Source organism: Rhynchophorus ferrugineus, unplaced genomic scaffold (genome assembly GCF_030347505.1).
Source record: "Rhynchophorus ferrugineus isolate W39M unplaced genomic scaffold, kcgeb_rfMv2 rfM3, whole genome shotgun sequence".
NCBI lineage: Eukaryota > Metazoa > Arthropoda > Insecta > Coleoptera > Curculionidae > Rhynchophorus > Rhynchophorus ferrugineus.
The window spans coordinates 34971176-34999042 of NW_027472582.1; the positions used below are offsets into that span (position 1 = coordinate 34971176).

The 27867-nt window shown below is 32.4% G+C and overlaps 2 protein-coding genes across 22 annotated transcripts in view; one reads left to right on the plus strand and one right to left on the minus strand.

Moving 5' to 3' along the window:
* The window catches only part of LOC143193280 (trichoplein keratin filament-binding protein), a 138244-nt gene that overhangs the window by 89578 nt on the left and 20799 nt on the right, over positions 1–27867 (minus strand). The window lies entirely within an intron of this gene.
* LOC143193276 (uncharacterized) overlaps positions 8416–27867 on the plus strand; it is a 40020-nt gene continuing 20568 nt past the window's right edge. For 8 of the 20 annotated variants that reach the window (XM_076399365.1, XM_076399373.1, XM_076399367.1 and 5 more), the window contains exon 1: positions 8433–8759. The gene's annotated coding sequence lies outside the window, so the exon portion shown is untranslated. Of the gene's footprint in view, positions 8760–27867 lie in introns of all 20 variants that reach the window. The other 12 variants (XM_076399371.1, XM_076399375.1, XM_076399383.1 and 9 more) reach the window with 2 other exon arrangements.

Below are 27867 nucleotides of genomic sequence, written 5' to 3' on the forward strand. Positions count from 1 at the left end.
TATAATTTGATCAGTATTGAAGTATCAATTTATACGACTATTAAACAAACTTAGCTCATAGTTAGACGGTTTTGACATCTAACAAGATTCTAACAAGTTTTACACGTAATATTACTGTGTAATATATACCAAAGGTAATCATGGAACACTCAAAATTGCATCTTATTCAATGTCTCACGTTGCTGTCGAAGCCCATCGAATACTTTTAGAAACCTATCTCCATGCTGCTCCATTATATCAATTATTTTGATAATTTTATGATGATGATTTGACGATGACAACGAGATGATGAATTAACTGTTTCCAAACATTTACATGCAAGGGAAAAAATCAAAAAAAAAAGAGAATACTAGCTCAGAAAATGTCAGACGAGCAATAGCAGGCGCAAAGTCATTATCTTGTATGACAACATTCGGCCGCATGTTAGTATTATGAGTAGAGAAGGATCCATTATTCCAGCTCGAATCGGAATTTCTCCCGTACCCAGTGTACTCAACCACACAAAGCGCCTTATGAATTCAGATCGGTGCTTGATGATTTGGAGATTCAGTCCATGCTGAACCGAAACAGTTATATTAATTTAGATTTGCTTTGTTGGTAACATAATTTTGTGGATATGTTACAAAATTATATTATTATTTTTATATAATTTGGGCTGGACACCGACTTCATCAATTGTGATCAAGTCATCAATTGGTGGTAGTTAAAATAAATTGTAAATAGCTAAATAGGTTTAGGTAGATATTAAGATACATCTTGTGTCTATAGTAGAATATAAAATGCATGTAGTAGATAGGTTAAATAAGGTTTTTGTTTATTTTTATTAAGTTATTACAACGATTAGTGCGTACATATTTTGTTTTAAAACGTTTCTTTTTAAGTTTGATTATTTTTTAATTTTTAGTGAGATCCTTATTTATTTTTTGAAGTCGGTTCAATTTTATTGTTAAAAATATTGTATTTTTCTCTTTTAGTGTTAGATATTTACTTAATAAATTACGCAGTTACTTTATTAAACATTAAAATGGGTAGGCCAAGCAAAAGTGCAGCCCGTACGAGGAAAAATAGGAATAGGTCCGTTACCTAGCCTAGGTAATTGGACAAATGTTCTAACTAAACTAGAACAATAACAAAAAGTCGTTCCTTGTGACTGCCTCATCCGGACTTAGTTCCAATGGGACTACCGCGGAAGTGCACTCTTTCGAATAAAGAGCCTCCTCTTTTTTTAAAGTTGGTTAAAAACTACAATTCGTTTTCATTCAAACCTTCACTGCATGCTATGTTCTATCATAATTAGTTATTGTTGATTAATTTCTGTATGAAAGCCTATTTCATGACACAGTACCCTACTGTGCCAATATTTCCTGTAGATTGAACTATAATTATACCTGTATTTCAGTAGTGACCCAATAGAATAAACCCAAGAAAATGAGTATTTTGTTTCTAAACTATTTTGTATGTATTTAAAAAAAATGAACAGCAATGAAAGAAATAGCTATAAAATTATTGCATGGAATATCAAGGGAAAATCATAGTATGTGTCTTTTTTTCATCAAGTACATTAGGCCTTATTAGCTGCCTTATTTTCAACTGAGGTACATACAATTAATGAAGTTCAAGAATTAATTTTTTTTAATCATTGGGTTTCTCGATATACACTCCCGTTGGATGGGGTTAATTAAGATTTTCACGAAACTCTTAGAACGTCAACAATCCGCCCGTCGGCAATAAGTATTAATATATGATTTCCGTTATATAATATAACCAGCCTGACATGTAGAAGATCACCTCAGTAAGTGATCTGCTCTATAACTTATAATCTAAATCTAATTCTACATACTATTCTAACTTATTTTAAAGTCTGTCCTAACTTATTCTAGACTCTATTCTGTGTCTATTAATTAGTTCGTATGGTAGTTTTCGTTTGAGCCTACACACTGTCATCGCGCACATTTAACTGTTTGACGAGTGCATTGGAATGCACTAATAGTCTTTCAGAGTACTTCGCACTAACACTTCGAATCACAATCGTGGGTTCTAAGGGGATATCGCGCTGAATCAGTTTGTTGGACACGTAATATGGGGCATCATGATGACTCGCAATGACTTTATTCTCGAACCTCTAAAGGAATGATCTGGAATAATATTTTTCTCCTCTGCGATTATTTTGAGTGGAATAATATTTTTCTCCTCTGCGATTATTTTGAGTCTCTTAATGTATATTTTTTCAAAAAGTTTACAAATCACGGGTAACAGGCTTATACGACGATAAGAGGAGACGTCTTCTGATTTTTTTCTCAGGTTGAAGAATCATAATGATTTGAACCACTTTCCAAGTGCTAGGAAAGTAATTAAGTCTTAGTATGGCATTAAATATGAATGTTATTAATCTGATGCACTTTCCTGAGAGCCCTTTTAAGATTTTTCCATTAATTAAGTTAAAACACTTTTTAGCATTAATTTCTTTAAGTATTGTTTGTCTTACTTCCTTAACAGTAAATTTATCATGTGGCAGATCCATTTGAAACGGAGTGCTAAGAAAGTTAAGTATGTTATTTTCTTCTGTTGCAAATATTTCAGACGCGTACGGATTAAATACTGTTTTTAAGTGTTTAGAGAAAACTTCCTTCCTTCCTTTATCTTTATCATTCCTAACCCAGGTGTTTTGGTCAATTTTAATGGGTGGATTATGTTGTTGAGGTTTTTAAATCTGTTTTGTTATTTTTCAGAGAGAATATTCCGTATCATCCGTTGGCGTTAAGTATTCTAAATAATTTTGAATTCCTTATTTATTAACTCTTTCAGCTGTTTTGTGGCCTTGCTGAATATTCTCTTGTTTTCTTCCGTCCTGATTCGTTGCCAGGTTTTTCGCAGTTTTCTCTTTTCAGTAATTTTTTGTTTAATTATAGATCAAATATAATTAAATTTTTTATAATGTTGAGCTATTAGGTGTTGCGTACCATGATGCCTCTTGTATATTTTTTGTTATATTTATTACTGCTATTTCTGGATCTCTTTCTGTTTTGAGAAGTATATTTAGGGATAATAAACTGTCTAATTTCTCTCTAAATAATGACCAGTTGTTGATGCAAAGAAGGTGGTTTTGTTTTGTTGAGAATATTTGAGTTCGCTGTTACAATAACTGCTGATTGATTAGATGATAGATCGAAGCATGATTTAGCTTCGCACGTTTTGGTGTCAATATTTTTTGTAACACAAAAGTCTGGTAGTGGTATCGGGAATATTATTTCTCTCTGACGACCAATATGTTGGCTCACCAGTAGAGATATGCTGTAAATTATGTACCTTCATTGCTCTGACCAATTCTCTCCCCTTTGGTGTTATTAATCGAGAACCCCACATTACATGTTTGAAGCAAAATATAAAAGGCATGTATTTTGATGATTTAGAGGCGACAAAAACTCCTTCGCAAGGTGTACTGGACGATATCAAAGTTGAATAGTTCAAGAGATCTTTCAAACAATGGGGATACAGACTTGATAAGTGCGTGTCGTTTAATGCAAAGTTTTTTTGAATACGACTGAAAGAGTTTTGTTTAAAGTTTTAAAACAAACATCCTTTATTTCTGTGCCCCGGCACCATGTAGGGACAATTTAAATGTCCGTCCAATTAATATATAATCTTATTTATATTTCAACTCCTGCTTTATTTTTCTTTTTTGATATTCTTTTTCCAACACATCAAAACGTAACTTATTGACTTTTAATATCCATATTTAAATCTACCTATTTATATTGTATTGGCAGGAAATAAGTTTTACTATATATTTATTCTACAATACTCTACTAGGACCCGAGTAGATGAGAACGACTCTTAACGGTATCTGATGACTTGAACTCAGTTCTTCAATTCTAGTTTAACAGTTAGCCCATGATGGCAGCATTGTGCTCTTAACAGGTCAATTGAAAAGTCCCCGGCCTGACATATAGATGGCGCTACTAGAATTAAATCTATATGTTTTTTAGTTAGTCCTAACTCTCAAAAGATGCGTGTATAAATGTGACAGCTGTCGAGTCATTAGTTTGTGAATTATAGCATTTTGAGGGAAGCAACTTTTGCTATTGTGAAAAAAATGGATAAAAAGGAATTTCGCGTGCTGATAAAATATTGCTTCTAGAAAGGAAAAAATACAGTTGAAGCAAAAACATGGCTTGATGCCGAGTTTCCGGATACTGCCCCAAGAAAATCAACCATCAAGGATTAGTATGCTAAGTTTAACGTTAGTTAAGGTGAAATGAGCACCGAAGATGGTGAACGCAGTGGACGCCCAAAAGAGGTTGTTACCGATGAAAACATTAAAAAAATACACAAAATGATTTTGAATGACCATAAATTGGAATTGAATGAAATACCAGACACTCTAAAGATATCAACTGAACGTGTACATCATATCATTCGCGAATATTTGGGTATGAGAAAGCTCTGTGCAAAGTGCATGCCGCGCGAGCTCACTTTTGACCAAAAACAACGACGAGTTGATGATACGGATGTAGAAGATGATCAAGCGTAATAAACCCGAATTATTGCATCGATAATTGACAATGGATGAAACATGGCTCCATTATTTCACTCTGAAGTCCAATCGACAGTCATTCGAGTGGATTGCACACGATAAACCCGTTCCAAAGCGGGAGAAAACGCAACAGTCGGCTGGCAAGGTTATGGCGTCTGTATTTTGGGATGCGCATGGAATAATTTTAAATGACTACCTTGAAAAAGGAGGGACCATCAACAGCGATTATTACATAGCATTATTGGATCGTTTGAAGGACTAATTTTGACGAAAAAAACTAATTTTGACGAAAAAAACTAATTTTGCCGAAAATATGTGTTTTAGTATGGAAGGCCGGGGACTTTTCCACTGACCTGTTAAAATGGCAGGTTACGGCGGTGAATTAAACATCATTTGGAACTTGTTTTTGTGCTGTGATTGTGCTTCGGGACGTGTGAAAATGCAAAGACAACGTTACAAAGTCGATTCAAATGATTTTTGTTACATTTATGGATATTATAAGCTCGACACGTGGAAAAATCATGACATGTACACTCAAAGATGTACTTTGGTTTTGTTGCAATAAACAGTGACAAGCCATGGATACCGAAATTGTTTCATGACGAGTGCAGAACAAAGCTGTACAGGTGGTAACTTGACGGTCATGAAACAATTTGATTTCAATGGAAACCGTAAAAAAGAAGTGTTTCCTTGGAATATATTAAAGGTTGATTCGAATTTAAAAATGATTGGTCCTGATATGGTTCAGGGAAGAAATGGATTTTACATTTGTTATTGCCGTGTTTATAGGGAAAAGGCAGTAGTGAAATGTTTTCATATTATTTCGCATGGGTCTTTGCGATTAAGTAACTATTCATTGTATGGTCTTCGAGTGGTGGATTCTATTATGGAAGATCATCCTTGTTCGATAGAAGATTTGTTGAAACTTCATTCTTGTACAGTAGGTGTACTGTTGCATTGTAGACCAACAAATTGTGTGGTTTTAAAGAACATATGGCATTTCAATCGGAGATGTTTTGTGGATTTTTGTCAAGTAATTACAGTTGGTACATGGTATTGTATTCGCAAAATTTTTCGGTATTTGGTCATTTAGAGTTGTTATTGACAAAGAAAAGGATTCTAATGTTTTAGAATTAATTAGATATGATCTATTAATCGATAAACTGTTGGTGGGGGTACAGGTGGGGTAAACAGATAAACTTGAGTTTGAAGCGTTTTGTCATATCCATATTGTTAAATTTGAACAGAACCTATTTGGTTCTTTGGTAATATTCTAGTTTAAATTAAGTCGAAATTGTCAACCATTGGGTACAAGTTGTATTTATTATGCTATTTTTGGATTGCGCGTCGCATCTTAAATACTGTTATTGGTGGGTTCGGAATAAGTGACCCTTCTGACGACTCAAGGAAGACGTGTTTTGCTGGGGTTGGCGTCATATTTGTTGATGAAACATGTGAGCTTTATTTATTTCGGAAGTTACAAGTGTGTGGACGAGTAGTTGATCCCAGGGTTCGAAAAAAAGAAAAGAATAATTAAGGTGATGTTACACACATCACCACAGCAGATGTTATTTCTGTCAAAATTTCAGATGTTAAGAATAATAACAAACACTTGGTCCGAGATTCCCATAATTTATAAAGATGTGTTTGATACTTGTGGACATTTTCTTATGAATCAAATGTGGTATAAGGAATGCAAGTTATTTACGTGTTATATTTGTATATTTATTTGTTTTGGAACAATGGCTTCACAAATTACTGTCCAGTTTGTGTACTGAGACGTGTTGAAAATGTATTACTCGATTAAAGAAGCCTAGCCATATTTAGATTGATAAAAATTTTTTGAATTTAATTGAAATGATGTATGGATTAAATGAAAAAAAAGTATGATGGTTATTGACATACTGCTGTTGTAAAATTGAAAGTTATCCAGCTTGTGAGTTCTTATAACACATTTAGGAAATATTTGAGTTTGTTTTGATGATGATAGTTTGTTAGATGATAATTATATTAAATGCCATACTCTCATATTGGACAGTTTTAATTTCAAGGCCTTTGAAGCCTATGTCAAGCACTAATAAATCTATATGTTTAACGCCAATTTATGGTGTAATTGGGCGCCTATTTTATTGTATTGTAAGTTTGTAAAAAGAAAATTGGACCAACATTTGCAAATGTTATTTCAACAATTTTGGTAAGATTGGAGTACTGAATGGTACTACAAACAAGGGCAACATGGTACATAGAAAAGAATAATGCTAAAATTGGAGAATAATACAGGATAAAATATATTTCCTTTACAGTTTAGTGTACGGATAGTGAATGGATATGGACATTGAAGTTGCTAGTAATGGTAACAAAAGCAGTGAATTATTTGTGATTTATAAATATACAGATGGACATTATTTTATTTTGAAAAACATCCTTTCAAGGTGGGGTCTATGTTGCATCTTTATATGTAAAGACGCATTTAATTATATATGATTTACACGTCATGCGTAAATCCACGACGTCGGCAGTAGTTCTTTCTTCAATAGGTAAGATAGTTCGAATGTCCTCGAAGTAATTAGTTGTAACGTTTGACATGTGAAAAGCTAGGTTAAGTTTTTATATAAACGGAAAAACAAAAAGCATTGCAAGACAAAACAAGAATGTAAAAGCTTAAGGTAACATGTGCAGTGTGTAGAAATTAAAATAAGTGAATAAAGTCCATAAACAGTTCAAAACATAGGTTAATATTTGGTGAACCGAAATCGCGGGTTAATCGCCCCAACAAACTGTCATATGCAAAAATTAAAAAATGAATATTTGTCCGACCTAATATTCTAAAACTAATGGCTGATGCTAAGTTTACAAAATGTTTAACGCCTGATGAAGCTACAGTATATGCAATATTTCAAAGTGTTCTTTACGGCTTTCTGGATAACCACAAATCATTGGATTACAAGCACATAGCCGACAATTTGTTGCAAAATTATCACAAGATTTAAGTTCGAATACCTCTTAAAATACATTTTCTATATAGCTTGACTGATACGGCCATGGTTATGAAGACTGTATTCGAAAGTAAACGGAAGTGTGTTAAAGTTGAATGGGGTGATGATAGGGGTCTAGTTTATGTTTGAATAGATTTAAACCCTCAGTGTCGTTTCGTATCGCCGATCAACAAGCCGCCACTTCCTTCCATAAAATAAAATAGTTTTTGAAGTAAAATAAACGTTTTTGTTATTTTAAACAATTTTATGTTTTGAAACGTGAAAGGTTTTAAATACATGACGCTTTGGAGAAAAACTAAATAAATCAATTTAATAATTTCAGTGAATGTTTTGATTTTCTGGACCCACACCTTGATCTAATAATTTACCATATGATAAACTCCTATAAATAAGCTTAGCTACTGAAAATATATGGACTTTTAAACGAAATGGGCAATGCATTCAAAAGTATCACTTCGAAAACTACGAGAACAGTTAGAATTTTCAAAATTCCTTTTGTGGACATTCCTTAAATTTTCTGCCAACCAAAATACCCAACTGCTGTCTGCTGAATACCGCCCATGTATCATATGATTGTGATACTAATTTTGATTCTAATTCATTGTGATACCAATGCTTCACCCTACATATAGAATATCTAAAAATTGCGGCCTTATATTGTCAAAGAACTATCTCCGATACATACTAACATAAAAAGAACTATATTGAATAGAAAATATTTGGTCCGCATACTTATACATTTGTATTATTAATATTCATTCAACAAAGGCATATTATGAACCCAACGATTTTCGTCGATTCAAAAGGAAATCCTACGTAACAGCTAAAATGATTGCGACGATGCTTAAACATGGCTATAATAAGAAAACCTATAGATAAAACCATGATATTCGACCAAAATCCACGAAAAGCCGAACGAGATAGACGCCAAGTGAAATCGACGTCATCTGACGACGCCGACGTTCGCCCAAAATAGACAGCAGCTATTTCTGTGGTTCGCAGCATTCAGAATATGTGAACGAGACGACCGACGACCAAAATACCAGCGCGACGGTAAGTTCGTGAAAACCCTGCGAAAAATCAAAGATTTTTCCTAATTTAACTGTTAAAATTAACGATAACGAAATCAATATTGATCCGTTGCTATTTTGACATTGTGCCCTGGACAGTGCAAACCCCAGTTCCTCGGAGTAGAGTGCTTCAACGAATAAACCGTCAAATTCTTGCTGGTAAGTTTCATAATTATCGTAACAAACACAACTCAATCAAGTTAAACACCAAAAGTTTAATATTACTAGTTTTTAACCGGTCCAATAAAAAAACCTATTTAATTTTTCAAGATTTAGGATAAGTAGATAATGGTCAAAAATCATAATCAGAACTATCGATAGTTTTTTGTTGTATAACAAAATACTGATAACAGTAGTGTTGAATAAAAAAACAACATTAGAATTAATCCAATAATTATTTAGTGTTAGTAGGAATTGATTATTATAAATATATATAGTTCAGTTCTTTAATCCAGAGAACAATAATTTGAAAGATAAATATTTAATACTTGGGCTACGATGTTGATCAAATATTGGAGCAAAATCAAGAACCATCAATTTTTAAATCGATTCTTCGTAATAGTTAATCTAGTTCTAGCTAGAAAATATATTCTATTTAGGTATATCCTAATTGTGTTGTAATTGCTAATTTGTAATATAATACTACATCATTTACAATGCATTATTTACTATCGATATTAATATCGATATTACTATCGGATGTTTTAACTTAGGAACTTCCATGACATAAAATACTGATTAATTCATGGTTCTAATCCAAAAATGTTGGAGTATGTTAATTGAAATGGCCAATCAAACTGTATTGCAGACAAAATTAAAATTATCAAATATTGATGTATATACATATAGTTACGAATACATTATCCACTATGAAACAAGTATAATACGTAGATCCCAATTGGCATAATATAGTACAAGAACAGTAATGATGTCAAAAATAGGGTATCTAATTGTTAATAGTTAATATAACATTGTTAATTATTATTCCCCCCTAATTTTGTTATTAATTACATCTTACATTAGATAAGGTTAGTATTATTTTTATTTACAAAGTGATTTATTACTGCTGTTTTATTTATATCAATAGAGAAGCAAGTCGGGTGTGGAATAAATACATCAATTGTTTGTGGATTGTTAGAGTAACATCGGTTCAAATATGTTCCTTATAAACAAATAATGTCTAATGTCGTGGAATCGCAGCTGCGCGCCGGCCAATATATATCTTCAAAATAAATGATAAAGCGGTTACCGAACTTAATACGTAAATAATAGATTGTTTCACAGTTGGTATAGCACGTTGCGCCATCTTGCTGAAATATCAGTTAGTAGCGGCCAGAAAATCTCAAATAGCATGACCCTGTACATCCTTAGTATGCTATAACACTATTTTTAAAACAATGCTATTTTAAAGCATCAATCTTGCACTTTCGGGGTGGTTTATCTAACACTCCACAATGAACAGTTATGGTTATTTACCAAACCTTCAACATGAAAATGAGCTTCGTTGTTCGAAAAGGCTGTTCTGATTGCACTAATTTTTTAAATAATATCTCGCTACAATTTACAGACCCACAGACTTTTCACAAAAAAAGAAAAGTATTGTCAGGTGACAAGAGTAGGGCAAGTGGAAGTTCATACGTTGGCCTAGGCTATATTCGATCAAGATATCCCGACATGGGACCCTTTTTGTGAAGATGCTTAGAAATAGCTGATCGGATCACTCCTAACTGCATTGCTTCTTTCTGAACTTAAAAGCTTCAAATTATGCATGATCAAACCTTGAGGTTATCCAAGACATTTCATATGTATTTGTGTATTTAACCTTCTGATATTCTGAAACTTTGCTTTAGATCCTATTAAAACACTCCCCAAAAAAGGCTCCCCAAACAATGTTGCAATTAGATATAACATTAACCTCAAAGAAAAAAAATATAAATTATATAAGCAATAATTAAGAGTCAAGTTTTCGTACACTTGATGCACAAGAAATTCTTATTCAGACTGCAATCAAGCGTTTTCATGCAAGATGATAAATATAAATGTTGATAAATTTGTATGTTGAACACATATCACAACTACTAATCGATGGCACTTAAAAAGCTTGAAAAGTTAGTACTAATTGATAACAATACTAAATCATAAATGTCTCGTAATATAATAAAAATAAGATTGAAAAGAGACAAGAAAACTATGACGTAGGTTTCTTACTTTAGCAGAAGTTACAAGAAAATTAATAAACAATTATAAAAAGCTAAATAATACGAAAGCTCTGACTGAGCAAATATAGTAATAAAATAGGAGAGATGTAGCTAACAAAATACGAGTAACAAGGAGGGATAGGTCCACGTGACAGCCAGGTATAATGTTTGGAGGGGAACAACTCTGAAAGTATGGAATCCCTAAGGAAGATCTAGATAAAGAAATTGAGAGATACTATAAATTAATTAATATCGTATCTAAAAGAAGATCAAGGAATAATTGTAGATAAGAAAATCATCAAAAATTAAGCCTTTTTGGGCACCTCACTAGAGTTGTCTACAAAATATCAAAAATATTACTTCAGATAAAACTCGTAGAGGTCTCACTAACGACAGCGAATCAACGAAGATCTGACAACCACAAGTCGAAATTCTTTCAACTTTAAGGGTTATTTGATAATTTCGGTAACTAACCATTATTCAGGACTTAACTTTTGCCGACTGCCAAAGCGTCTCTCTGGCAATACTACCCCTTCTCTGTTAATTCCTGAATTTCTTTATAATTTTTTATATTCTATCATTTTATCCTACCTCCATTCACCAAGCCATAATCGCCAAAAAATCATAATGTACACTAAAAAGAAAGAAATTTAAGCAACAAAATGAAGGCAAAACAACAGACTTAAGGCAATTCGATTCAGCAATTAAGATTTTCTTGATTTACTATTACATTCTATAGTACCAATTTTATCAAAAAGCTTGGCATTTTAAAAAAGTGTCCCAAAAAGCTACAAAATCAAAGAAATCGATAAAAGATGACGACTTAATTAATAGATAGAATGCAAGAACAATTTTAGAAACAGGAAAACTCAAAGAATTAAATTTAAAGTATTATTATTAATTAAATCTGTAGGTAAAAGAAAAAATCATACCAGGGAGGAAAGAAAGAAACAAGTCAGACAGAATGGAAAATCGGACGGAGATTGATATACACCAAATGATCTAGAAAGTTTCTTTACAAGCAATAACTTCATGAAGTGTTACGACAATTATTCATATGACAGCAATATAGAAAAGTAAGCACAGAAGTACAGAAATATAGAAAACAAAGAAATACAAAAAAATAAAAAACCAAGGATTACAGAAAATGCCTGAATAGTTTCAGTAGCAGTAGGTGTTCTTAAAGTTACACAGTTTCTAGAAAAGAAATTTAATATAAAATACTACATAACAGAAACTACCAATTTACAGAAATCAATGCATATATTCCTATGTCTAGATTCGTATTCCAATGTCGATACAATATCCGATGAAATGTATAAGTAGAAAATAATATAAGCTCACTTCATTTAATCTATGATATTAACTGTTAAGATATCTTGGTTGTAAATATATGCGCGGATTGAAATTAAAATAACTCCCATTATTTCACGTTTACTCTATGTTCTACCATGACTCGATACTTGTTTCTAGAAAACTAAAATATTTTTTCAGTATCCGCTTACGAAGTAGTGTTTACATGTTCAATAGTTATTCTCGTAATATGTTTTGTGGTAAATTGAAAAGTACCATTTAATTTTCTGAACAGGTCTCGAAACGCTGACTCATTCTCATTTGCGTATCAAAAAATTAGAGTGTTGCCAAAACTTTCGTGGAAGTGTAGTTTAGTTTATCAGAACGACAGGAAAACAAATTCTACGTTGTGATTAATGCGGTAATTATAAAGCGGTTACCAGACGGTGTTACATCGGGCAAATTCATTAAATTATAAAATGCGTCTTTAAGATTAAATTTTACATAATAATTCGGTGTAAAAAGTAATTTATAAGAAGATATTCTCATTTATAGCAAAAATAGATAGAACAATATCGACAGTTACGTAATTTAGCATCTAAAGATATTTATTCTTTGAATATTACCGAGATATTACATTTATTGAAATATGAATTCAAACTGAATAGGAATTTGATATTCAAATGTCCACGAATTAAAAGAACCAACATTCAAGGTAAAACGTGCCATCTTCGAAGCAGGCCTGGTCAAGCTAAACTGAACTTGGCCCCATAACACTGTATTCATCTGGCGTCGTTGATGTTTACTTGACTTGACTCCTGTCACCGGATACAGTGTGTGTTAACAATCTTACTTTATATACTTTTTTTAAATGTCTGTTTTTTATCAATAAGAATTTATGTGGACTGGACCTACTACTTAACGAAGGGCTCACAACCACGACCATTGACCGGTGACCAACTTAAAATCATCCCAGAAGATATCTGTTATCCAGTCTGGTTACTAACTGGGATAGCCATGGGAAAGCCCTATAGGATTCAAATCCGCGACTGTCGGAGCAGTAATAGGACCGTCCTGTGATCTTACCTACTGAGCCAAGTCAAAGTAATTTACTCAACAATGAATGAATATTGTCAATTGTCTAAATATGTCTATTGCCAACATTTCCATTCTTCTCAGTTCCAAAATGATCAGTTACAAATCACAAGTATAATTTATTAAAAGAAAAATGCTCTTAATAGTAGTTTATAATAAATCTTAATAGCAATTTGGATGTAGTCATTTCAATACAGTTGCAAACAATGTCTCGATCAACTTCGGTTTCGAAGAAAACGGCTTTTTACAAACTAAAATACGATAAAGTATGAAACATAACGAAGCTTGGCCACACGTCCTTCAACATTTTTACCCCACTTACTATATTAACCAGATATCTTTATCCGATAATCACTTGTTTGACAACTGTCACATAATTTGAATGAGCACTTGTTAAGTAAATTGGCTCTTGGATAGCTACCGAAACTTTTACTTAAAAAAAGCCTTCAATTAGTTACTCAATATTGTTACATTAATACCTAGACAAAACCGTGTTATCTCATAACAATAGAAATACAACATCGAACATTGATAAAATTAAATATAAGATTTTTTCAAACCATTGTAATTGCTCTTTAAAATGTAATTTGTAATTGAATTTCAAATACCTAACGATGAGGTATTTTGTAGTTAATATTTCAAATACTTATAGCTTCAAAACACATTTGAGTATAAATACATTTAGCAATCTTAACGCGTACCGTATCGTAACAACGTACCCATCGTTCTACAAAAAAAATAACGTTCAATGACTTTCACAAGCAAAATGGCGACCACCAAATATGTCAATTTTTAAAGTTCTTTGTGTAAGTTGTCGAAAAGATGATGATTTTATTGTTCTTGCAAATACGGACAGTGATCAACCAGACATCAAAAATTTAATCAATCAAAACCTTAGAATTAGTGCGCTTCGTAAACGATATAAGCAAAATGCTTACCAATCTTGAATAATTAAAATATAAAAATGGGTTCATAGTATATAACAAAAGCTTGTGTTCATAAGAAATTATAGAAAGATAGTTTTCTTTAACAGGTTTTATTCAACCAATTAAATCAACCATATTTTTATATGGGATAAAGATAGAACATTGCAAGTCATTACGTTAATAAATAAAATATTAAGTTAAGGGAAAAGTAATTTCAGTTTTTCCTAATGGATGACTATAAAGTGACACAATTCCAGTAATACTTATTCAATGAAGTCGTGACATAATGTTCTTATAAAACAATCCAGAAATGCTCAGTCCAAAATGATTGCGCTTCAACAATGGATAATCCAGAGTTTTATTTTCGTCCTATTTTATTTTTATTGCCTGAAAACAGGTAAAATGCACAGCTCATCGTTGAAAGGCTCATCGAAAATGGTGTGATGTAGTAAAGTGAATGCTATTGAGTAAACTGATACTAAAATTACACATATTTGTGACTGGGCAAAAATTGAGAGGCATTGGCTGGGAATTTTTTTGCATCCACAGCACAGAGACCATGTGTTCCGGTCTCTGCAAAACTCTTTTAATGTGGTTAAGCCGAATACAAAAGACTTAATTAGTTCAGTTTACCCAGATATATCAGAAGTTATAATAAAATAAAAGCTCTGAAGACGTATCAATATGTCTACCATCTTCACCTTTATATATTACATTTTAATGTATATTTTTCGACGAAATTATTATAAATAAAAGAAAATAAAAAGATCAGAGTCAACAAATAAAATCTAATTGTTAGAATTGATAATATAAAATTAAAATAAATTATTTCAATGTGTACGTATTTAGCTAGACAAATTAAAACAACGATTATAACGTGTTTATTAACGCACATTCATAAAGGCATAGAAAATATTAGTAAAATATACTACTGCGTTGTTTCCTATTATATAATATTGCACTATAAAAACTTTATGATTTGTTGTGCCAACTGAAGCATTCCTGGAATAGACGCCAACCGTTTCCATGTGTCCACATAGTTTTATTATTCTGGCATTTCGATTTACGCGTTTTGGGAGAAAAATAGGTTAAAGTGTTCAAGTTTGGAATATTTTAATAGTAGAAAACACGTATATACCACCATTAAACTATGCCTATATATTAATGTGTTTAACCTGAACTGGGCCTACTACTTAACGATGATATATTACTATTAAACCATATATATAAAAACGAGCCAAACTGGAAATGTTAAGCCACAACTAATTCAAAAGATAGACATCAAATATAATTGTATAGTCCAACGGTTTGGTTTAGTTTACGTTCTTATGCCTTTGATTAGAGAACTGTGTAACATCCATTGTTTAGAAAACATTTAGATGGTGCTTCATACAAAAAATCAAGCTCGTCGGAATTTTTTATATTTCGATAAATACTTTCCTACATTTAAATTTGATTTATTTGTTGTCATAACACTTTGAAATTTGATCTTGGGTGAGCTTCTTTGAGAGAAAAAAGATAGAGACTTTCATAATGACAGTATTCAAAATCCAATAGATGGCATTCGTTTATTATTTATTAATTATATCAGAACTAATCAAGGACAATATTAAAACCAACAATAAATGTTAAACGATGAACAATACAAACCTCACAATTCTTTACGAAATTCTTTCTTGATTATTTATTATGAACTTATTTATTTATGAACTTATTCAAGTTTTTTTAGATACAGCGCAGTGTAATCTATAGTGTAATTGGGATGATAACAGTAATCAACATTTCAGAAATACTGTATCTCTCTAATGAAATCGGATTAATGGATTTATAAAAATGCATTATTATTTTCATATTTAGGTTGAGATTGACAATTTATTCCATAAAATATAAACAAAAAATATAGCAATCTCCAATTATAGAGCGAATTACGTTTTGCGACGAGCGTTTTGACGCGAATTTAAATTTTAAAATAGAAAAAAGGCGTCTTTCCTAGAGAACCTTTATGTCCTGTAGAAATATAGTCCTTCCAATAAAACAGCCAATGCACGTCATAGATGTCGTCGAATATACTGTCAAATACAGCTCATAAACTTCGTGTTAAACTCGGAGCGAATTTTTCCTTCTCATTTTAACCCAGTTAAAAAAAAAACAGAAGTCTATCTGATGTGTCGGAATATGTATCCGAATCATCCTATAAAATTCGATTAGTGTTGGTACTGGTCCTGTTGTCAAATATCTACAAAATCCTTCAAAACGTTAATAATATAATTAGAGCTTAAAAACTGGAAAACGTTGTAAACCAAAAGATCAATTTGATGTGGCAACATTGCGACGTGTTGATTGATAACATATAATCATAAATTTAAGGAACAATACATACAACAGAATATTATAGAATAGTTTTTCAAAATTATCATCAACCCTATTTTCTGGTGGCATTAACCTTGAGTGAAAGAATAGTTTCATTAAATTTTAAACGGCATATAGATTTATTCTGGCGAAACATATTATAAATTATAACAACAAGATAATAATGATATTCCGACTAGAAATTATATTATAAAATAAATTAATGACCATCTAAAATTAAAATTCCCAAAATTACTTATTGCTCGTAGATATTCACGCAGAGAAAACAATTTACACTTCCTTTAATGTTTACTATTGGATATATGCCAAATCTAGATAATTATGTCCTGACTTTGTTGATCTGTTGAGCATTATAATAACTGATGATATGTAAACCATAATTCAATATAAATACTAAATATTATCTAAAGTGATTATATTTAAAAATATAGATTTTTTGTATATAAGTTTCTAGTATTTTAATAATAACTGTGTAATATGAAATATTTTATTGAGTTATTGCTTTTATTGTTTCTTGGCACTTAATTTCGTACGCATTGGATGTCCCGATGCCTTTTCATTAAATTTGGCCAACGTTCAACCACTGGAAATATATCAAAAATCGTAACTTGCCTAAATACTTCTCTGTCAAGTCTGGAAGTCTGAATTATCGTGAACGTTTCCAGTGGTTAATAAACATAATTTATGAAATTTAGTGAAGGCGATGAGAGCCCCAATACGTATATAAAGCTCAGGCGATTTCAGACGTTTTGTTTTTAAAATTTGTGTTTATACAGAAAAGTTTAATTTCTGTTTTTAAATAATTATTATGATATGACTACCAAAACCACCCAGCATTGCATCCTAAAATATATAGCTACTTTCTTCAGAATAAAAATAGCAATGCATATTATGGTAAACGAAATACCTTTTAACACGGTAATTAAATTTTTATAAATCCAAGGGTTGCTACGATATATATTTTAGCTTAATAATGAAAAGACAATCATAAGGAAAATGGCTTTATTGTTAAGCGAAGTATTATTTATCCATAATGATCAATATACTTTTGCATACGTTTGAACCAATCTTCGTAATACCTTTTGCACTCTAATCGCTCATTATGGCGCTGAAAAATATTGCCCACGTAATTTATTAATGCGAAAATTAAGAAAAGTAATTTTGTTGGAATACTAGAGCTGTACGGAGCATGATCTATCAATATGACCTTTTTAATTTCAGTCGATATTTGAGAGCTTGCTTTATCATGATGAAAAATGATCCTTCATTGCCACTTCTTTTTTCATATTTCACGAAACACTTTTAGTAAACAAATGCATTATTCATCAGCATTCCCCATCCTAAGTTGCTTTAACGTCACGGTTGCTACATGTTTAGTGATTTCGAAAAAAAACGAGCCATCATTTGTACCCGAATCACTTTTATTGAATTTGGCTCCTCTGGTATTTCTGGAGAACTTCACGATTTTTGTCCCTGAAGAAACTGCGGCCACGCTAAATTCACCATAATAATAATTCACAGCTAAAAGTTGATGTAAGTTAATTGATGTACTCCGGTCTTGATACTCCATGTCGAAAGTCATCGCAAGAAACTGTTTAGGAGTATCCATTTTTTCGATAAGACATTTTTCAGTCAATCTTACAAACACAAATTGTACTCAAATGATAAAACGTACTGAAGAAAGTTATCGGAAGTACTTATCGGATCACCCGCGTGTAATGCTAAACTTGAGATGTAACTCATACTTCACATAGTAAATATAATTTCACTGAAGTGTGTAAGGATTTTAACACCATTAAGAGATAGACCGTTTCTGAACCATTAAATATTACATTACGTCAATTAAATTTGTACCATAAAAAATGCGACTTTAATAAGTCCATTTTACATCATCTAAATGTCTGCTTCAAGTTTGACTTTTTTATATAAACTGTCGCGAAAAGTAATTCGTCGTTACGATGTTCCTGACAGCAAGATGAGTGGTCTAACCGCTTACTCACATCGTCCGATATAGCAGCGATAACTCGTACTACCTAATATTTCACTGAACACAACGTTACAATTATATCAGGGATCCTTACTCACCAGATTTGGCAACATGTAGCTATTACTAATTTTATATGTGCAAAAACATTCGCTAAAATAAAAGTTTCACTGGGAAGATGAGGTTGATATGAAATTAAACAATTGAATGAAAACAAAACAGCTAAGCACTACCATGCGACATGGATCGGAGCAAATGATAATACGAAAAGTCAACAATAGGCCTATAAATACATTAATGTCTGGTAAATATCCATCATCCATATATCATTCGATATAGGAGAGAAGATAAACTACGAATTTCTAGACAAAACACCATTTTTCTGATTTCTTTGTGTTCTGAACCTTTCAATCGTTTTAGTTCAATAAAATGAAACCTACACTTTTTATCCAATTTATTTCATATAAAAAATAGAGGAATGCCATTGTGAAAACAACTTTCAGCATTCGAGGCAGTATCGTCATTAATGAATGTATGCAAATCGTTCATTATTTTGAAATATTTATCCTCGATGACATGCTCTAGTGACTCTCGTAATTTGGCGAATATGTTGCCTGCAAGAGAAACTATTACCCAAAGTTACAAAGGATCTTCTGAGTCTTGTTGCTATGACTTGCCTCCTCCCTTGTGCCATAAACAGCGTTTTCTGATCTATTCATTAGCTCAATTTATTACATTGTTGACTAAAACGTTCCACAATTATCCGCTGAATAGTTTCCATCGAATTGTAAGACAGTGAAGAAACTTGTTTAAGTAGCTACCCTGTTTTAGTGATGATGTACTTGGTTTCCCGGAATCTATCCACGGCATTTTAAACATTGAATTGTAGTAAAAAATATACATATCACCCGTCACAATTATCCACACAAACTTCCTTCCCCCATTATTAGAGAAATGTATGTGCTGAAATGTCAACCTAGGTTACTTGAACATAGATATTCCTAAATAATAGATGTGTTTCCGAATAGACTCCTTTGTCCGTTGTAATTGTAAATTCTGCTATTTTGAGAGGTTATATAAATAATATAGACTTATAACCTGGTGTTCTGAAACCTTCAGATCCGGTCCTTTTAAAACCAGAAGAGACATATTAATTATATTTTAAACCGTATATCTAATAGGTACAGAAGTACCCGATGTGATATATAATAAAATACGACATTTCTCCTCCCTCCTTTGTCTACCAGTATCTTCAGTTGCAAAAAAACCTAAAAAGCTTATTTAACAGATTTGTCTCCAGTTGGCTCAGTTTTATTTGAAATCACGTCACAAAGTAAATAGCAGCAGGCTGAAAATACGTCATATTTTATAGAATTTCTTCAATAAAAGTGAAACAGTTGATACCGTAATGGCAAATCAAATGTAGTTTTTGTTTCGTTCATTCCGATTGAGTCACGGGCTATATAGATTCATGGCGAATTCCATCTATGAATCACAACAAAATGGGTACTTTTCTGAACGAGACAGTGAGTGGTGAAGAAAAGCAGATCACTTGCGATAACGCCAAGCGAACAGTCGTGTGCGAAGGGCTGTGAATAGACGCAAACTATAGCAAAACCAGGATTGACATCCAAACTCTTACTTCGAACCTGTAATGTGAACAATTGGACTATATGAAGGATGCGATGGCCCAGGAGTAGCCAACTTTGGCACTTAAGACAACACATTGTCTCAATGTATGTTGTGTTTCATCCAGTTCATATTGATAGTGACGAATGAGACACACCGGGAGCTTGTTTGAGAGGTTCCTATACACCCACCTTACAGTACTAACCTAGCATTAAGTGATTACTATATATGACTAGCAATTGCGAACTATTTTCCTGTTGAAAAATTCACTTCAAAAGAGGCAGCATGTAAATATCAATTGTCAATGCTTTTTAATAACAGCTAACAGCTTTAATAACTGCTATGGTAAAAGTATAATGAAATTGTCTTATGTGTAAGATGGATGGGGAAAACCCCTAACAATAAACTATTCCAATTAGAAAGAATTCAAGCTTTGAAAAAACCCTAATACGTGGATTCCCGCCACAAGTGTCACACTTCAGGGTGTAAGATCACCAACATTTCTTTCTTTCTTCTAATTTCTTTCACATAAAAAATAGACGAATGTCACTGTAAAAGGAACTTTCAGGATTCGAGGCAGTATCGTCATTAATGAATGTATGCAAATCGTCCTTCCGTAAGATGGATTGATGGTGTTCAAAGACCCCTAGACATATACTATTCCAATTAGGAAGCATTCGAGCTTTTGAAAAACCCTCTAATCCGTGAATTCCCGCCAGTTATCTGGAATTGCTTGTATATCAGGGTAAACGTCTGCCAAAGACGGATTGTAGTAGCTTAGTTTCTCCGCCGTATGTGCTGGAGTCACCAAAACTTGGAAAGCCATTCTATACACGGTACTATCAAAATTTGGTTTGAATCAGTATCATTTAGAAGGTCAACAAAAGCAAACTCGCGAACGAGAGTACAGTTAATAGTCAAAAAATCCCTATCGTTGTTTCTTTAAGAGGCCTCTTGCCTCTTCCTTGCGTAAAATAAAATAGTATTTTAAAGTCATTTAAAAGTTTTATTGCTTAAAACCCCTTCATATGTTTTAACATATATTTATATTAAATAAGTTAATATACAATATATATGGATATAACTAATTGAAAGCTTAACATATAATATAAAAAATAATAAAATAAAAAAGGTAGGTTGTGTGTATAATAACATGTAATAAGTAAGTACTACATAATTTTGACTATAATCCAAAAAAATTAAACGAGATATAAAAATATAAGATATTTTTGGATCGAAATTCTTCCCGAATATTTCACGCTCGGCTATAAATATTTACGAATAAACTAATATATCGAGTTGTGTATTGATACAGATGAAAGTCATCATTATCTCGTTTGTTTGTTAAGCTTGCAACACGCACCGCTCTCAACCTTTCTAAAAATAAAAAACGAACCTATTTTAATCCAATCAAATTCCTACCGTTTGACCCGAAATTGTTGTTCGTGGTCTTCGTATTTCCGGCAGGAATGCCAAACGGCACAGTTCGGAATGGCCCCTCTTCAAAACCTTTCGGAAACCGAATTAACTTATAATTAATGCGGCAAATTATAAGATTCGGGCGAGTATGTGGTGTTGCAACGAATAAAGGATGCGGATAGCCACGTTTACTTTCGAGAGTTTAAAATAGATCAGAATCGCACCGAACACCAAGCGGATGGTATAAACAAAATTAGTTATTCCACATGAAAGCTGTTTTTTTAGATAGAAGTCTAATTATCTGCAAATTTTTATTAAATAAATAATATTAATTAACCAGGTGCCGGTTACTTTTAAAATGAGGAAGTTTTGGTAGAAATCGATTAAAATGTTTGTGCTAACTAAGGTTTAGCTATTGCTTCGAAACCATGTCCTCAACATCCCAGATATCTAGACTTACATAAACTGATTACTGGCGTGCAACTAGAATGCTTTTCCATGTCAGATTTTACTCTTGAAAGGATAATTGACAACCAGAAACAATCACGAACATAAATTTACAACTATGCCCAGGCGGGATTCAAACCCGCTATTATCGAACACTAAGAGTACAGTTCTATAGCGTTGATCAGTGCGACTACCAAGCCGGCTCATTTAAAATGGCTCATTAGAATTAGAATTAAATCATTAAGATAATGATCTTAAATAATGATCATAAAGAACACTGAATAACTGATTATGATAATACTATTATGTTATGATTATGTATTATCGTCGCTGATATCAAATCGCCATGGCAAGTTATACGAACGACTAGTATCCAAATAATTAAACTATATTATGAGTATTAGTAAAATGAGAAGCATTTTTAATAAATGGCTTTGTTATCAAAAGTAACTTCCGTATATACTACGAGCACAACTTATATCAAATTCACAAGGTGTCCACAAATTTACTGTTTGATGAGAATTGGACCATAGTTTATTCACTCTCGTCAATAGTGACCGCTACAGCGCAACGTTAGGCATGGTTAAGTAACAGAATGGTTATAGAGTAAGGACTTGTTTTAGCCACTCAAATTCTGCCGAATCTATACAGCAGGGTGATTAGACACCCAGATACCGTAAAAAATAATTGAACTTTTGAATGATGTTATATATGGGCCAATCAAATAAAAAAGAATGTGTTCCAACAGGCTACCTTTGAAAGAAAGTATCGAGAAAGTCTTAACATTTATGAAAAACACGACTCATCGGGAACACTATCCTTCCAGTATTTTAATTGGTAAATTGACTTGAACTAATCGTTGGTGAAATCATCTGTAAAAAGTATGCAGAGTTTGTGTGGTCTAAAAATTGGCTTACCACACTTGTGTAATCAGTGCATTGTTAAAGACAAACCAGGAATGCTGCATGTACTCTGTAATGAATGCTCTAAGCTAGGGATGATGAAAAAATATTAATATTTTTGCCCGATACCTTTCGACATTTTTGCAAACAAATTCTGAAATATCGAATAAAACAAAATAAAATTTAACATTTGACATTATAAAATGAAATTATAAAACATAACATTCCTTTTAATTAATTTCAATAAACATTTAAAATTAGGACTTAATTTTAAATACTTGGTATATTTTGATACTTAATTTTGAAGATTTATAAAAAATATCGTTATTTTTTAATGTTTAGAAAACACTGATATTTTTGCCCGATATATCAATATTTATTTACAATATATTTTAATATCTTTTTTTTAATAATATTTATATATTTTTGCTTAAAATATCTATACGATCGAAATATCGATATATCGAAACAAATGAGCAATAAAAACAAATATTTTTAATACTACGCACTTACTTCAAAAGCACTAAATAATCGTTCCTGTAATATGTAATCACTCACACTGAATACACAAAAATTTCATCCGAAATTGACTAGAGGCCCACCCATGAAAGTAAAAGGAGATATATTTTCGTCTCTATTCTAGTAGATTATTCTAGTTCTAGTTCTCTATCAAAAGTCATGGTCTTAACAGCAATATTAGGAGTCTAGCGTCAGGCTCCATCCATCGATTACCAACTATCAATACATCAAAGATCAAGCATCAATCATATCAGGATATCAATTCTACTTATGATTAAATCCAAATTTATTACAGAATTACTTGCAGTCGATTCTACTGCAACATCCACGTCGTTTGGTTGTTTCGCAACTTACATAAAATTACGACCAATATAGATTAGTTAATATAATTGCTAAGTACACTATAATAACCATATTATTATCAACAGGCAAAACATCATTTGCAGGAAATTTTACTATTCCTGCTTAATTAAAATAAAAGGGCTGGTAGACATTTAGTGCTATTTGAAACTTATAGTCAACACATTGATAAAACCTTAATTAGTGATTTTAACAGTTAAGTCTGAATGTGGGATATTGTAAAATTATAAACATGGGATTACATAATCAGTTTATAATAACATGCGGGCGTACAGTTACAACGAATCTGCCAATAAGAAGTCTAAGTTATTCATTGCAAGAATAACGATTCCAAGATATATAACTTATTTCCCATCATGACACCGCTAGACAAATTGTTACAACATTTTGGAATCTGAACGATAGCTATATTAAATGTTCTAATAGTACCTCACAGTTCGATACCATACGTCCATATAAGCCTAATATTCACTTATACAGCAATACCTTTTTATACAGAGATAATTTGGATTCATGCTCTATAAGCCCATACATCAGGTTCAGTTTCAATCTCTATTAGTATATGTTTCTTCCAAGTTAAGCGTCGACCCTGATCCATTCCTAGATATTTAAAATTATCTGCTTGCGATTGTTCATAAGTATTAAGATTTAATAGGGGACAAGTCCTTATACACAGAATGAATGTCACGTTTATACGCCATATTTTCAACCTCATCAAGAGTGAGATAATAAAATCGCCGTATCGTCGGCATATGTTGCCACCGTAGTGGTGTTTGAGGTCGGCACACCAATTATATACAAGATATATAACAATGAGCCTGCCCCAAGGAACATCTATAAATAACATATTTGACAGTGTATCCGTCACCGTGTTTCACAATAAAATCTGTGACATATGACTTTAGTAGTTACAAGTTTCTTTAATTTAACTTGAAGTTAGCTTGAGTATGCCACATTGTATTATTATTCAACCAAATTAATGATCTAAAATAATATTTATTTCTTCTGTGATTACTTTGAACCTCTTTTTGTATAGTTTTTCCAAAACCTTGGATATCACAAGTAACAGGCTTAGAAAACGACAGGCGGACACGTCGTCTGATTGTTTCCTTGGTTTGAGAATCATAATGATTTGGATCACTTTCGAAGTGCTAGGGACATAGTTTGGGTGTAACATGACACAAAATATAAATGTTATTAACTTGAAGCACTCTTCTGAGAGTTCTTGTTCCCTTGAGAGAAGATTCTTCCCTTCCAGTTACTATATCAAATCCAGGGGATTTTTAGCATCCATTTCATTCATTATAATTCCCTAAGAAAAAACTTTTCGTGTAGTGGGTCCATTTAAAATGCAGTGTTAAGAGAGTCGGTTAAATTGTTTTCATAATCTACGGATATTTCAGACGGCATTGGATTAAATACATTCTTTAGATACTTAAAATATCTGCTTTTTGTTTGTCGTTCTTGGCCCAAATACTATAACTATGCTTAATGGGTGGGTTATGTTACTGGGGTCTTTTAATCTTTCTTGTTATAACAGTTCAATTGAAAAGTCCCCAGCCTACTATAGTAAAACACATTTTTTGGCACAATTAGTTTTTTTTATTCAACATAATTCCCTTCAAGGGTGATACACTGATTATAGCGATCCTTCAACTTTTCGATAGTATTTTTGTAATACGATTTGTCCCTTACTTCAAAATAGGCCTCAGTTTCGGCGATCACCTCTTCATTCGACAAAAATTTCTTCCCGGCGAGCATTTTTTTGAGATCTGAGAACAGGAAATAGTCGCTGAGCGTCAAATGCGGCCGTTTTTGGCGATTTCGTCCTTCAAACGGTCCAATATGTAAGAGTCGCTGTTTGTGGCTGTGTTGGTTGAAAATTACTTCATGCGCATACCAAAATACAGACGCCATAACCTTGCCAGCCGATTGTTGCGTTTTCCCACGTTTTGGAGCCCGTTCATCGTGTGCAGTCCACTCGGATGACTGTCGAAATGATGGAGCCATGTTTCATTCATTGTCACACATCGATGCAAAAACTCGGAATTATTACACTTGATCATCTTCAAACACTGCTCCGAATCATCAACTCGTCGTTGTTTTTGGTCAAAAGTGAGCTCGCGCGGCACCCATTTTGCACAGAGCTTTTTCATATCCAAATATTCGTGAATGCTATGATGTGCACATTCAGTTGATATCTTTAGAGTGTCTGCTATTTCATTCAGTTTCAATTTACGGTCATTCAAAATAATTTTGTGGATTTTTTTAATGTTTTCGACGGTAACAACCCCTTTAGGAGTCCACTGCGTTCACCGCCTTCGGTGCTCATTTCACCACGTCTAAACTTAGCATATCAATCCTTGATGGTTGGATCAACTGTATTTTTCCCTTCAAAAAGCAATATGTTATCAACACGCGAAATTCCTTTTTATCCATTTTTTTCACAATAACAAAAGTTGCTTCACTCAAAATGTTATAATTCACAAACTAATGATCCGAGAGCTGTCAAATTTATACACTCATCTTTTGAGGGTTAGGGCTAGCTAAAAACATATGGATTTAATTCTAGTAGCGCCATCTATGTGTCAGGCCAGGGACTTTTCAACTGAGCTGTTATTCCAGAGAAATCATTCCGTTGCGTCAGTAGACGTTAGGTTTTCTAAATATTCCTGTATTCCTTGGTTTTATTCACAATTAATTAGCTCTATCAGTTCTCTTGTTGCCTTGTTGATTTTTTCTTGTTTTCTTCTGTTTTTGGCTGTTGTCAGGTTTTCCACAGTTTCCTTTTCATTGCAATTTTCTGTTTAATACGGAAATAAATTATGGGAAAAAATAGTATTAGTAGTTAAATACATTAATTTCACAAGTAGAAATATTTGCAAAAACCTTGCTTATAATACAAAATAAATCATATTTATTACAATGATTTGAATTTTCGATATTTTTGTATAAGATAAAAATTCCTGTCTGAAATGAAAATACACGTACCATTTCCAATACCCCATTCAAAATATTTACTCCGCCGACGTCTACCCACATCTCCATACGCTGGTCATTGTCAGGTTGCCAATTGTTTGCCGAGGTTCAATTCGTACGTATATTTTCAGATTGACTATAAATTCCGAAATAAGTTATGACGTGTTTGTGTTGATTTATCAGCTAATTTTGACCGTGAATCGTTGATAGTAAAATTTATTTTAGATAAAAATCTACATAAATTATAAGCTGCGTAATCGAACACACTTATGCGCAATAGCAGCCAATATAACTTACCAAAGGAATACGATGTAAACTATTCAAAACAAATATTTAATTTACTTAAAAATTGTTTTATTTTAACGGAAAGATTTGGTGACTTGTTGAACGTATCTCGCAACCATTTTTTCTGAACCACCGGAGTCGTATCAGTCGCCTGTATATAATATAATATTCATTAGATACATGTAATTTCAATTTTTGACGAAGTATTAATGTAGACAAATATTAAACAACCTAACATAACAATTAAATTCGATGGTTTTGACATGTCTGTATCAAAGAATGTTCAAAACAATATATTCGAAATTCATTATCATTATTTGTTTAATTCTAAACAATCTGCAACCGAAGTCGATCAAACAATTTTGGAAATTTATGATGATGCTGCTCCGTCATATCCCAACTTGTTGATTTTCATTAAGTTAAGTTAACTATTTAAAAATGCTAATAAATAAAATAAATAATAATAAATAAAAATTTAATGTTAATGACAAAAAAGACCTGAAGGACCAAAAACGTTCGAAGATAATGAATTATAAGATTTATTGACCGAAAACCCAACCCAAGTTCTCAAAGAACTTTCAGCCAACTTAAAAATTCATAAATAAACTGTTTCTAAACGTTTTCATGCAACATAGAAGACCCAAAAAGGGCTATCACAGCAATTGACTGAAAAAGCCATTATAAACTGTTTCAATATCGCGAATATTCTGTGGCATATTGAGACTAGCGATGAAAAGTAGATCCACAATGACATCAAAGTAGACTATTCATGGCCATAAAGCATTGCTATGCATAAGGTGGGATTATCAAGGTGTAGTGAACTATGAGCTGCTAAACGGAATGAAATTGTCACTACAGATG